Genomic DNA, 14,367 nt, shown 5'->3' with positions numbered 1-14,367 from the left:
CATCATCTTCACCTTCCATCTACCTTGGTATTGTCCTCCATCATCTTCACCTTCCATCTACCTTGGTATTGTCCTCCATCATCTTCACCTTCCATCTACCTTGGTATTGTCCTCCATCATCTTCACCTTCCATCTACCTTGGTATTGTCCTCCATCATCTTCACCTTCCATCTACCTTGGTATTGTCCTCCATCATCTTCACCTTCCATCCACCTTGGTATCGTCCCCCATCATCTTCACCTTCCATCTACCTTGGTATCGTCCCCCATCATCTTCACCTTCCATCTACCTTGGTATCGTCCTCCATCATCTTCACCTTCCATCTACCTTGGTATTGTCCCCCATCATCTTCACCTTCCATCTTCCTTGGTATCATCCCCCATCATCTTCACCTTCCATCTACCTTGGTATTGTCCTCCATCATCTTCACCTTCCATCTACCTTGGTATCGTCCCCCATCATCATCACCTTCCATCTACCTTGGTATTGTCCTCCATCATCTTAACTTTCCATCTACCTTGGTATTGTCCTCCATCATCTTCACCTTCCATCTACCTTGGTATTGTCCTCCATCATCTTCACCTTCCATCTACCTTGGTATCGTCCCCATCATCTTCACCTTCCATCTACCTTGGTATTGTCCTCCATCATCTTCACCTTCCATCTACCTTGGTATCGTCCCCCATCATCTTCACCTTCCATCTACCTTGGTATCGTCCTCCATCATCTTCACCTTCCATCTACCTTGGTATCGTCCTCCATCATCTTCACCTTCCATCTACCTTGGTATCGTCCCCATCATCTTCACCTTCCATCTACCTTGGTATCGTCTCCATCATCTTCACCTTCCATCTACCTTGGTATTGTCCTGCATCATCTTCACCTTCCATCTACCTTGGTATTGTCCTCCATCATCTTCACCTTCCATCTACCTTGGTATCGTCCCCCATCATCATCACCTTCCATCTACCTTGGTATTGTCCTCCATCATCTTAACTTTCCATCTACCTTGGTATTGTCCTCCATCATCTTCACCTTCCATCTACCTTGGTATTGTCCTCCATCATCTTCACCTTCCATCTACCTTGGTATCGTCCCCATCATCTTCACCTTCCATCTACCTTGGTATTGTCCTCCATCATCTTCACCTTCCATCTACCTTGGTATCGTCCCCCATTATCTTCACCTTCCATCTACCTTGGTATCGTCCTCCATCATCTTCACCTTCCATCTACCTTGGTATCGTCCCCATCATCTTCACCTTCCATCTACCTTGGTATCGTCCCCATCATCTTCACCTTCCATCTACCTTGGTATCGTCTCCATCATCTTCACCTTCCATCTACCTTGGTATTGTCCTGCATCATCTTCACCTTCCATCTACCTTGATATCGTCCCCCCATCATCTTCACCTTCCATCTACCTTGGTATTGTCCTCCATCATCTTCACCTTCCATCTACCTTGGTATCGTCCTCAATTATCGTCCTCCATCATCTTCACCTTCCATCAACCTTGGTATCGTCCTCCATTATCGTCCTCCATCTTCACCTTCCATCTACTTTGGTATCGTCCTCCATTATCGTCCTTCATCTTCACCTTCCATCAACCTTGATATCATCCTCCATTATCATCCTACATCTTCACCTTCCATCTACCTTGGTATCGTCCTCCATTATCGTCCTCCATCTTCACCTTCCATCTACCTTGGTATCGTCCTCAATTATCGTCCTCCATCATCTTCACCTTCCATCAACCTTGGTATCGTCCTCCATTATCGTCCTCCATCTTCACCTTCCATCTACCTTGGTATTGTCCTCCATTATCGTCCTCCATCTTCACCTTCCATCTACCTTGGTATCGTCCTCCATTATCGTCCTCCATCTCCACCTTCCATCAACCTTGGTATCGTCCTCCATTTTCATCCTCCATCTTCATCTTCCATCTACCTTGGTATCGTCCCTCATCATCTTCACCTTCCATCTACCTTGGTATCGTCCTCCATCATCTTCACCTTCCATCAACCTTGGTATCGTCCTCCATTATCGTCCTCCATCTTCACCTTCCATCTACCTTGGTATCGTCCCTCATCATCTTCACCTTCCATCTACCTTGGTATCGTCCTCCATTATCGTCCTCCATCTTCACCTTCCATCTACCTTGGTATCGTCCCTCATCATCTTCACCTTCCATCTACCTTGGTATCGTCCTCCATCATCTTCACCTTCCATCAACCTTGGTATCGTCCTCCATTATCATCCTCCATCTTCACCTTCCATCTACTTTGGTATCGTCCTCCATTATCGTCCTCCATCTTCAACTTCCATCTACCTTGGTATTGTCCCCCATCATCTTCACCTTCCATCTTCCTTGGTATCATCCCCCATCATCTTCACCTTCCATCTACCTTGGTATTGTCCTCCATCATCTTCACCTTCCATCTACCTTGGTATCGTCCCCCATCATCATCACCTTCCATCTACCTTGGTATTGTCCTCCATCATCTTCACCTTCCATCTACCTTGGTATTGTCCTCCATCATCTTCACCTTCCATCTACCTTGGTATTGTCCTCCATCATCTTCACCTTCCATCTACCTTGGTATCGTCCCCATCATCTTCACCTTCCATCTACCTTGGTATTGTCCTCCATCATCTTCACCTTCCATCTACCTTGGTATTGTCCTCCATCATCTTCACCTTCCATCTACCTTGGTATCGTCCCCATCATCTTCACCTTCCATCTACCTTGGTATCGTCTCCATCATCTTCACCTTCCATCTACCTTGGTATTGTCCTCCATCATCTTCACCTTCCATCTACCTTGATACCGTCCCCCCATCATCTTCACCTTCCATCTACCTTGGTATTGTCCTCCATCATCTTCACCTTCCATCTACCTTGGTATCGTCCTCAATTATCGTCCTCCATCATCTTCACCTTCCATCAACCTTGGTATCGTCCTCCATTATCGTCCTCCATCTTCACCTTCCATCTACCTTGGTATCATCCTCCATTATCGGCCTCCATCTTCACCTTCCATCTACTTTGGTATCGTCCTCCATTATCGTCCTTCATCTTCACCTTCCATCTACCTTGGTATCGTCCTCCATCATCTTCACCTTCCATCAACCTTGATATCATCCTCCATTATCATCCTACATCTTCACCTTCCATCTACCTTGGTATCGTCCTCCATTATCGTCCTCCATCTTCACCTTCCATCTACCTTGGTATCGTCCTCAATTATCGTCCTCCATCATCTTCACCTTCCATCAACCTTGGTATCGTCCTCCATTATCGTCCTCCATCTTCACCTTCCATCTACCTTGGTATCGTCCTCCATTATCGTCCTTCATCTTCACCTTCCATCTACCTTGGTATTGTCCTCCATTATCGTCCTCCATCTTCACCTTCCATCTACCTTGGTATCGTCCTCCATTATCGTCCTCCATCTCCACCTTCCATCAACCTTGGTATCGTCCTCCATTATCATCCTCCATCTTCACCTTCCATCTACCTTGGTATCGTCCCTCATCATCTTCACCTTCCATCTACCTTGGTATCGTCCTCCATCATCTTCACCTTCCATCAACCTTGGTATCGTCCTCCATTATCGTCCTCCATCTTCACCTTCCATCTACCTTGGTATCGTCCCTCATCATCTTCACCTTCCATCTACCTTGGTATCGTCCTCCATCATCTTCACCTTCCATCAACCTTGGTATCGTCCTCCATCTTCACCTTCCATCTACTTTGGTATCGTCCTCCATTATCGTCCTCCATCTTCACCTTCCATCTACCTTGGTATCGTCCCTCATCATCTTCACCTTCCATCAACCTTGGTATCGTCCTCCATTATCATCCTCCATCTTCACCTTCCATCTACTTTGGTATCATCCTCCATTATCGTCCTCCATCATCTTCACCTTCCATCTACCTTGGTATCGTCCTCCATTATCGTCCTCCATCTTCACCTTCCATCTACCTTGGTATCGTCCTCCATTATCGTCCTCCATCTTCACCTTCCATCTACCTTGGTATCGTCCTCCATTATCGTCCTCCATCTTCACCTTCCATCTACCTTGGTATCGTCCTCCATTATCGTCCTCCATCTTCACCTTCCATCTACCTTGGTATCGTCCTCAATTATCGTCCTCCATCATCTTCACCTTCCATCAACCTTGGTATCGTCCTCCATTATCGTCCTCCATCTTCACCTTCCATCTACCTTGGTATCGTCCTCCATTATCGTCCTTCATCTTCACCTTCCATCTACCTTGGTATTGTCCTCCATTATCGTCCTCCATCTTCACCTTCCATCTACCTTGGTATCGTCCTCCATTATCGTCCTCCATCTCCACCTTCCATCAACCTTGGTATCGTCCTCCATTATCATCCTCCATCTTCACCTTCCATCTACCTTGGTATCGTCCCTCATCATCTTCACCTTCCATCTACCTTGGTATCGTCCTCCATCATCTTCACCTTCCATCTACCTTGGTATCGTCCTCCATTATCGTCCTCCATCTTCACCTTCCATCTACCTTGGTATCGTCCCTCATCATCTTCACCTTCCATCTACCTTGGTATCGTCCTCCATCATCTTCACCTTCCATCAACCTTGGTATCGTCCTCCATCTTCACCTTCCATCTACTTTGGTATCGTCCTCCATTATCGTCCTCCATCTTCACCTTCCATCTACCTTGGTATCGTCCCTCATCATCTTCACCTTCCATCAACCTTGGTATCGTCCTCCATTATCATCCTCCATCTTCACCTTCCATCTACTTTGGTATCATCCTCCATTATCGTCCTCCATCATCTTCACCTTCCATCTACCTTGGTATCGTCCTCCATTATCGTCCTCCATCTTCACCTTCCATCTACCTTGGTATCGTCCTCCATTATCGTCCTCCATCTTCACCTTCCATCAACCTTGGTATCGTCCTCCATTATCGTCCTCCATCTTCACCTTCCATCTACCTTGGTATCGTCCTCCATTATCGTCCTTCATCTTCACCTTCCATCTACCTTGGTATTGTCCTCCATTATCGTCCTCCATCTTCACCTTCCATCTACCTTGGTATCGTCCTCCATTATCGTCCTCCATCTCCATCTTCCATCAACCTTGGTATCGTCCTCCATTATCATCCTCCATCTTCACCTTCCATCTACCTTGGTATCGTCCCTCATCATCTTCACCTTCCATCTACCTTGGTATCGTCCTCCATCATCTTCACCTTCCATCAACCTTGGTATCGTCCTCCATTATCGTCCTCCATCTTCACCTTCCATCTACCTTGGTATCGTCCCTCATCATCTTCACCTTCCATCTACCTTGGTATCGTCCTCCATCATCTTCACCTTCCATCAACCTTGGTATCGTCCTCCATCTTCACCTTCCATCTACTTTGGTATCGTCCTCCATTATCGTCCTCCATCTTCACCTTCCATCTACCTTGGTATCGTCCCTCATCATCTTCACCTTCCATCAACCTTGGTATCGTCCTCCATTATCATCCTCCATCTTCACCTTCCATCTACTTTGGTATCATCCTCCATTATCGTCCTCCATCATCTTCACCTTCCATCTACCTTGGTATCGTCCTCCAATTATCGTCCTCCATCTTCACCTTCCATCTACCTTGGTATCGTCCTCCATTATCGTCCTCCATCTTCACCTTCCATCTACCTTGGTATCGTCCTCCATTATCATCCTCCATCTTCACCTTCCATCTACTTTGGTATCGTCCTCCATTATCGTCCTCCATCATCTTCACCTTCCATCTACCTTGGTATCGTCCTCCATTATCGTCCTCCATCTTCACCTTACATCTACCTTGGTATCGTCCTCCATTATCGTCCTCCATCTTCACCTTACATCTACCTTGGTATCGTCCTCCATCATCTTCACCTTCCATCTACCTTGGTATCGTCCTCCATTATCGTCCTCCATCTTCACCTTCCATCTACCTTGGTATCGTCCTCCATCTTCACCTTCCATCTACCTTGGTATCGTCCCCCATCATCTTCACCTTCCATCTACCTTGCTATCATCCTCCATCATCTTCACCTTCCATTGCCCTTTTTGTGCAATTTTTCCGCATTTGGATTTTTTTGCCGTTTTTCATTACTCTATATGGTAAAACTCATGGTTTCATTTAAAAGTACAGCTCATTCCGCAAAAAATAAGCCCTCACATGACCAGATTGACTGAAAAAGAAAAAAAGTTACATTTTTTCGGAGGAAGAATGGTGAAAAAAAACGGAAAATGCAAAATCAGTTGGTCGTGAAGGGGTTAATCTCTCCACGTTGCACGTACAGTAGCAGTACAGATCATAGGAACGTCAAAATGAAATCCCTTTCTTCCCTGTAGACCCGTGTTGTAGTTCTTCTACAAATAGCGCACACTACACGTGGAGCCACGACTTGTCCTTACACATAGTTTTACACCTAAGGTCACGCAAAGAGGCCAGATTATGTCTATGGAGTCAGTGTGAAAACTGTGCGTGATGGAATTTTTTTCGATATTTTTATTGGGTTCAGCAATTGAATGTAGATAAAACTCAAAAATCATCGTTTAATTTTCAAACAATGTTACGCTTGCTGACCTGTGTAATTACATGGTCAGTCGTTTCAGCAAAACTTTGCATAAATCATAAGTACAAACAAATATAAGACACTTTGTAATATACCTTATCAGAGAAATACCATTCTCTCCACTTATGAGCCACTTCTCTTCTCCCTGTGCCTCCTGAACTTACTATTCACTCTGTTCAAGCTGTTCTATTTATTTTTTTCTAATAGAGGAAGCCTAAGATCTAATATCTATCTATCCCTCTATCTATCTATCTATCCCTCTGTCTATCTATCTATCTATCTATCCCTCTATCTATCTATCTATCCCTCTATCTATCCCTCTATTATCTATCTATCCCTCTATCTATCTATCTATCTATCCCTCTATCTATCTATCTATCTATCCCTCTATCTATCTATCTATCCCTCTATCTATCTATCTATCTATCTATCTATCTATCTATCTATCTATCTATCTATCCCTCTATCTATCTATCTATCTATCTATCTATCTATCTATCTATCTATCCCTCTGTCTATCTATCTATCTATCTATCTATCTATCTATCTATCCCTCTATCTATCTATCTATCCCTCTATCTATCTATCTATCTATCTATCTATTATCTATCTATCTATCTATCCCTCTATCTATCTATCTATCTATCTATCTATCCCTCTATCTATCCCTCTATCTATCTATTATCTATCTATCTATCTATCTATCCCTCTATCTATCAAATCAAATCGAATAAGCTTTATTGGCAGGACCAAATACAAATTAGTTTTGCCAAAGCAAGTGTACATTAGGGACTGGGGCTGTGGGGATGGTGGGTGGGGACTGTAGGAAGGATGGATGGGGCACATCCAGGGTGGGGACTGTGGGGGCACTTCTAGGATGGGGGCTATGGAAGTCCATGGCTTATGATGGGGCATGTCCAGGGTGGGGACTGTGGGGGCACTTCTAGGATGGGGGCTATGGAAGTCCATGGCTTATGATGGGGCATGTCCAGGGTGGGGACTGTGGGGGCACTTCTAGGATGGGGGCTATGGAAGTCCATGGCTTATGATGGGGCACATCCAGGGTGGGGACTGTGGGGGCACTTCTAGGATGGGGGCTATGGAAGTCCATGGCTTATGATGGGGCATATCCAGGGTGGGGACTGTAGTAACGGTGGTTGGGGCATATCCAGGGTGGGGATTGGGGGGGCCACATCTGGGATTGGGGGCTATGGAAGTCCATGACTTATCATAGTTCTCTTTCTCGAAGTCTATGACATTCGCTCACATACTGCGCTGCTATTGTCGCGGGCGGGGAGGAGGGTGCCAGCACTGCGCTCACCCCTCTGCTCGGGTCCGGCTGCTGCTGCTCAGTTGTGGCTCGAGCGGTGGGCCGGATCCCGGGGGTTCTCGAGCGGCGCTCCTCGCCCGTGAGTGAAAGGGGATTGGGTGTTGGGATAAAGTCTATTGTCCGTGACGCCACCCACGGTTGTGGTGATTTGTTAGCACCAATGCTGCTCGGTGTGGGGATCCCGGGAGTGATGGTGTGAAGCAGCAAGTTGTTGTGTTGCCCCTCCGTGGGTAGGGGTTGGTGATCCCGGGGCCCAGTGATGAGGTGGGAGATGCAGGGCTTGGTGGGCGCAGGGACAGCGCTGTGCCTTGCGGCACTGTGGTACTCACTCAGCCTGAGACGTTGACACAGTTCTCGGTAAAACACACGGCTGGAAAGACGGTTCCCACGGACGGCTGCACTTGCTTTCCCCAGTAGGTGACGGTGATGTCCCTTTTCCTGCACCTGATGTTGTTGATGGTCTCGATGGGTTCCCACCGGTAACCCGCTCCCCGGCTTCAAGCTGGACCGGAGGAGCTCTACTCTTTGCCCGCAGGCGCTGGCCCTTAGAAACTGGTGCCCTGGCGGTGGCGGTGTCTCTACTGTAATGGTTGGGCTGTTGCCTTCAATCGGGACTTGGTTGTTGGGGGATCGACGTCCCCTTCACTGACGGATTTGGCAAATTATGGCGACTCCTAGCCTTGCCGGGGTCCGAGAGGCCCCTGCCCTGGTGCTGACTGTCTTTTGTACACTGCTCCAGACCGCCGGGCCACTACCCGTCCGCGGTCCTTCCAGGAAATTCCAAACGGTCACCCCTCCGGACAATCACCGCCGTTGCTGACCTTGCTGACTCTGTCCTGCACACAGCTGGACCCACTTCAGGCTTTCTTACTGTCACCGCTCTTACTTTCCTCCTTTACCACTTTACTCTTCTGTTACTCCTCTACCACTTCACTTCCTTCTACTTTGAACTTCCACTTCTATCTCAAGCTCTTCCCTGAGCTGACTGGCTGGTTCCTCCCACCTCCAGGGCTGTGTACTCCTCGGTGGGCGGAGCCAACCGCCTGGCCCACCCCCTGGTGTGAACATCAGCCCCTGGAGGAAGGCAACAAGGATTTTGGGTTAGCTTTGGTGTTCCTAACTGGTGTGTAGGGTGTGCTGGCTTGCCCAGGGCGTCACATTCCCCCTTAGCAAAATGCAGACCTTCCGCGGGCTGCCCGTCCAACACCGGTTTTATTTTTCTGAAAAATGCATAAAAGGTAAACAGTAACATATTTACATTTTTAATAATTCTTCCCATCACGGGAGGCACATTTCTTAAACGTTGCATAACGGTTCACGGTTACGGTTTCCGCTCTCTCCCACCCAAGCAACCTGGCCCTGATGCTGCCCCTAAAACCCAGGCAGCACCCCTTGACCCACAGTCCAGCACAAGTTACCCGAGCGGGATCTGTCCTTCCCCTCCAGAGGGTAGCCACCGGTTCCTTTGGTGGCTGGGCCCCAGCCTGCCCTGCTGAGGGCCCTCCCTCCAACCTGCCTCTCCGGAGGCGGCATTGCGGAAACGGTAACGACAAACAACTTATTTACAAGCCACTTAACGTTTGTGGGTGCCCTGCAAGTTCTCGGGCTTGTCCATGAGCAGTTCCTCATGCAAAACAACTTAAACGGTCCCCACAGGGACAACGGTGCCGACTCCGGCCGGTTCAATCACTGTAGGACAATCAGGTTACTGTTCGGTAATCATTTTCATCATTTTTCAAAACTTTCAAACAAACTTTTAAACAAAAACTCAGTGGTGGCCCCAACGGGGGCTGCTGCAGCGGGCATCCGCTGCCCTACTCAGAGTCCTCAGCTACGGCGGATCCATCCCCCTCCACCAGCATATCAAACATGCACTGACATGCCTGCTGTGACAGGGGTACCCGGTACCCATTTCCACCGGTACGCGGGGTATGGAAGACCACTGGACCTCCTACATAGCGGGCACGCTCTTTTGCCTCCTCAAGCTCAGCAGCGGACCCGGGGCTGGGGCCGGGGTCATCATCTCTTGTTCCTGCGTCAGGCGGGTCACCGCCAGCTGCCGCAGCCTCCCGGCCTCCAGCATCCAGCACTTCAGCCCCTTCCGCGGTAGCACGGAGCAGCAAATCAGGCGAGCTTACACTAAGGCGCCCCATAAGTAACGGCAAGGGTGATGCATAGGCCGAGACTAGGCCGGGCCCCTCAGCCGCAGCGGCCGGTCCTGGTAGGACATAGGGACGTGGGTCACCAGTCGGTTCTGCTACATCCATTTCCCCTCCGTACATCGGGGCAGTTGTAAGCAGCTCCTCCACCTCGTTGGTCCACTGCTCCATCATCCGGAAGATCTGATCCTGCTGACGCTGGTGGAATTGCATCACCCGGGCCTTCATCCAGGCCATAGTCTCCGGCTCAGGGTCTGGCACAGTCTCTACTGGGACTTCTGGCACCATGCTGTTAAGGGGCCGCGGTCCTCGCGGTTCCGCCTGGTGCACTTCAGGGCCGTCCTGGACGTCTGCAGCCGGCTGGTCCGCCGGAGCGGCTGGGCAGGGTATCGCTACCGGTTGGGCAGGTAGCGGGCCTAATGGCGGGGTGACAGCAGCTATCACGGGTAGCGGGGAGAGAGGCAGGGTGAGCGGAAGCCGGACGGGCCCCTCAGCTCCAACGGCCGATCCCTTAGGAATACAGGGGCGTGGGTCGCTTACCCACTCCTCCAACTCCTCTTCAACCTCGCGTCTCCACATAGCAGCCACCACGTCCGCCATGTCAGTCTCCCACTCCTCCAGGAGGAGTTGCATATGGGCCTGGAGACGATTACTCAGCGGGACGGTCCGGTCCCTCAACCACGTCGCCGTGCCGGGCGCGGGGGCTTCCTCATTGGGAGTTGGGTTGTACATCTTGGCAATCGTGCCTTCCAGGAACCCAGTATCGCTGCAGAGTCCTGGCGTCCCTGCTTTTATAGCTGCGTTCACATGCAGCCAGCCGCCATCGCGTCCCCCTTAGCTCTTTCCGGCCCCTCCTCTCTCGGGGCGGGGTTTTGGCCTTCGCGCCTCTGCTACTCGAGAAGACGCTCAAGCGGGAACTTTTCGCGCCAAAGATGGCGACTTCTGAAATTTTTCAGCCGGATACCTCCGGCGGTCACAAGGCGCACCTCTACCCAACGGCAGAGCGGTAAGATCCTGTTCGTGACGCCAAGTTGTCGCGGGCGGGGAGGAGGGTGCCAGGACTGCGCTCACCCCTCTGCTCGGGTCCGGCTTCTGCTGCTCAGTGGTGGCTCGAGCGGTGGGCCGGATCCCGGAGGTTCTCGAGCGGCGCTCCTCGCCCGTGAGTGAAAGGGGATTGGGTGTTGGGATATAGTCTATTGTCCGTGACGCCACCCACGGTTGTGGTGATTTGTTAGCACCACTGCTGCTCGGTGTGGGGATCCAGGGAGTGATGGTGTGAAGCAGCAAGTTGTTGTGTTGCCCCTCCGTGGGTAGGGGTTGGTGATCCCGGGGCCCAGTGATGAGGTGGGAGATGCAGGGCTTGGTGGGCGCAGGGACGCGGGGGCAGCGCTGTGCCTTGCGGCACTGTGGTACTCACTCAGCCTGAGACGTTGACACAGTTCTCGGTAAAACACACGGCTGGAAAGACGGTTCCCACGGACGGCTGCACTTGCTTTCCCCAGTAGGTGACGGTGATGTCCCTTTTCCTGCACCTGATGTTGTTGATGGTCTCGATGGGTTCCCACCGGTAACCTGCTCCCCGGCTTCAAGCTGGACCGGAGGAGCTCTACTCTTTGCCCGCAGGCGCTGGCCCTTAGAAACTGGTGCCCTGGCGGTGGCGGTGTCTCTACTGTAATGGTTGGGCTGTTGCCTTCAATCGGGACTTGGTTGTTGGGGGATCGACGTCCCCTTCACTGACGGATTTGGCAAATTATGGCGACGCCTAGCCTTGCCGGGGTCCGAGAGGCCCCTGCCCTGGTGCTGACTGCCCTTTGTACACTGCTCCAGACCGCCGGGCCACTACCCGTCCGCGGTCCTTCCAGGAACTTCCAAACGGTCACCCCTCCGGACAATCACCGCCGTTGCTGACCTTGCTGACTCTGTCCTGCACACAGCTGGACCCACTTCAGGCTTTCTTACTGTCACCACTCTTACTTTCCTCCTTTACCACTTTACTCTTCTGTTACTCCTCTACCACTTCACTTCCTTCTACTTTGAACTTCCACTTCTATCTCAAGCTCTTCCCTGAGCTGACTGGCTGGTTCTTCCCGCCTCCAGGGCTGTGTACTCCTCGGTGGGTGGAGCCAACCGCCTGGCCCACCCCCTGGTGTGAACATCAGCCCCTGGAGGAAGGCAACAAGGATTTTGGGTTAGCTTTGGTGTTCCTAACTGGTGTGTAGGGTGTGGTGGTGTGATGACCTGTGACCCCTGGCTTGCCCAGGGCATCACACTATCTCCACTGCGCTCTCTTCTTCCCCCAGCAGGATATATATTTTCTCTTCCTCCTTCATGGAGCTGAAATCCGGGAAGAGATGGGAGAGTCTCTTGAAGTGAGTGTCCCTCACTGCTGAGTACTTGGTGCAGTGTAGCAGGAAGTGGGTTTCATCCTCCAGGGCCTCCAGGTCACAGTGTTGGCACAGTCTGTCCTCCCTGGGCTTGTAGCTCTGCTTGTGTCGGCCGGATTCGATGGCTAGACTGTGGGCACTGAGTCTATATCGGCTCAGGGTCCTGCGGTCTCTGGGGTCCGGGAGTTTCTCCAGATATGGAGCCAGTCTGTAGTCTCTCTGTAGTCTCTGGTACGTGGTCAGTTTCTGTGAGGTGTTGATGTCGGTCCTCCAGTCACTGACAGACCTCTCCTGGCCCTCGTCTACCATCTTCCTGATTCTGGTTCTTGTCAGGCTGCTGTGATTGGTTATTTTGTCCAGTTGGGTTTGGGAGAGCTGTGCCAGGGGTCCTGGTTCATCTGGCCCACGTATATATATCAGAGCTTTGTGGTGATGGGAGCTTGGATTGCTACTCTGTAGGTGAGCCTGAAATGATAGTGACCTCTTCAGAGCTGCTAGGTGTAGAGGGAATCTGCTCAGCTCAGCTCGACAGGCACTGTTGGAGGTGATTCGATGGACCTGGAGAAGGTGCTTACAGAATTCCAGGTGGAATATTTCTGTTGGGCTGGAATCCCACCTTGACCAATCTGGGTAAGTGTGAGGGCCCCAGACTTCGCTGCCGTACAGGAGGATTGGGGCAATGATGGAATCGAAGATTTTTAGCCAGACCCTCACTGGTGGCTTCAGATGATACAATTTCCTTCGGATGGCATAAAAGGTTTTGCAGGCCTTGTTTTTCAGGGTCTCTATGGCTTGTTTGAAGCTCCCTGACTGGTGAATTTCCAGGCCCAAGTAGGTGTATTTGTCTGTTCCTGTTAGAGTGCAGCCATTTGCGACAAATGAAGGATGCTGGTCAAATCTTCTTTTTCTCTTCTGGAACACCATGATGTTGGTTTTCTTTAGATTGATCGGTAGTGCCCATGTGGAGCTGAATTTCTCCAAAATTTGTAGGTTGTCTTGGAGACCTTTCTCGGTTGGTGACACCAGCAGTAGGTCATCTGCATAGAGCAAGAATTTCACCTGGGCGTCATGGAGTGTGAGACCTGGAGCAGGTGAAGATTCCAGAGCAGTAGCCGCTCATTGATGTAAATATTGAAGAGCGTTGGACTTAGGCTGTAGCCTTGTCTGACTCCTCGGCTCTGCTGGAAATAAGCCGTTCTTCTACCGTTCACACTCACACTGCAGAGGTTCTCGGTGTAGGAGCTTTTGATGATATCGTAGGTCTTTCCTCCTATTCCGCTTTCCAGCATTTTTAAGAACAAGCCCGGGTGCCACACTGAGTCAAAGGCCTTTTTAAAGTCTACAAAGCAGGCGTATATCTTCCCATGCTTTGTATTGTGGACGTGGCTCTGAATGAGACTGTGCAGGGTGTAGATGTGGTCCGTGGTGCGGTGGTTTGCAACGAACCCTGCTTGGCTTTTGCTCAGGACATTGTGCTCGGTAAGGAAACTGATGATCCTTTTGTTTAGGATGCTGTTGAACAGTTTTCCCAAGTTACTGCTGACACATATGCCTCTGTAGTTGGCAGGGTCATACCTGTCCCCACTCTTGTGGATCGGTGTAATGAGTCCTTGGTTGCAGGTAGGAGGGAAGTAACCACCACTCAGCACAATGTTGAACAGTTTAACCATTGCAGCTTGAATTTCTGGTGGGCTGTACTTCAACATCTCTGGGGGGATTCCATCCAGACCACTAGATTTTTTACACTTTATGGAAGTGATTTTCTCTGCAACTTCTATCTATCCCTCCTATCTATCTATCTATCTATCTATCTATCCCTCTATCTATCTATCATCTATCCCTCTATCTATCTATCTATTATCTATCCCTCTATCTATCTATCTATTTATCTAT

The 14,367-nt window shown here is 50.0% G+C and overlaps 1 protein-coding gene across 2 annotated transcripts in view; it reads left to right on the top strand.

The window, feature by feature from the left end:
• The window catches only part of SLC6A11 (solute carrier family 6 member 11), a 216,876-nt gene that overhangs the window by 190,537 nt on the left and 11,972 nt on the right, over positions 1–14,367 (top strand). The gene's annotated exons all lie outside the window — the stretch shown is intronic.

Source organism: Anomaloglossus baeobatrachus, chromosome 8 (genome assembly GCF_048569485.1).
Source record: "Anomaloglossus baeobatrachus isolate aAnoBae1 chromosome 8, aAnoBae1.hap1, whole genome shotgun sequence".
NCBI lineage: Eukaryota > Metazoa > Chordata > Amphibia > Anura > Aromobatidae > Anomaloglossus > Anomaloglossus baeobatrachus.
The sequence above is the reverse complement of the archived record's forward strand: the minus strand, read 5'-3'. Positions and strand labels throughout refer to the sequence as shown.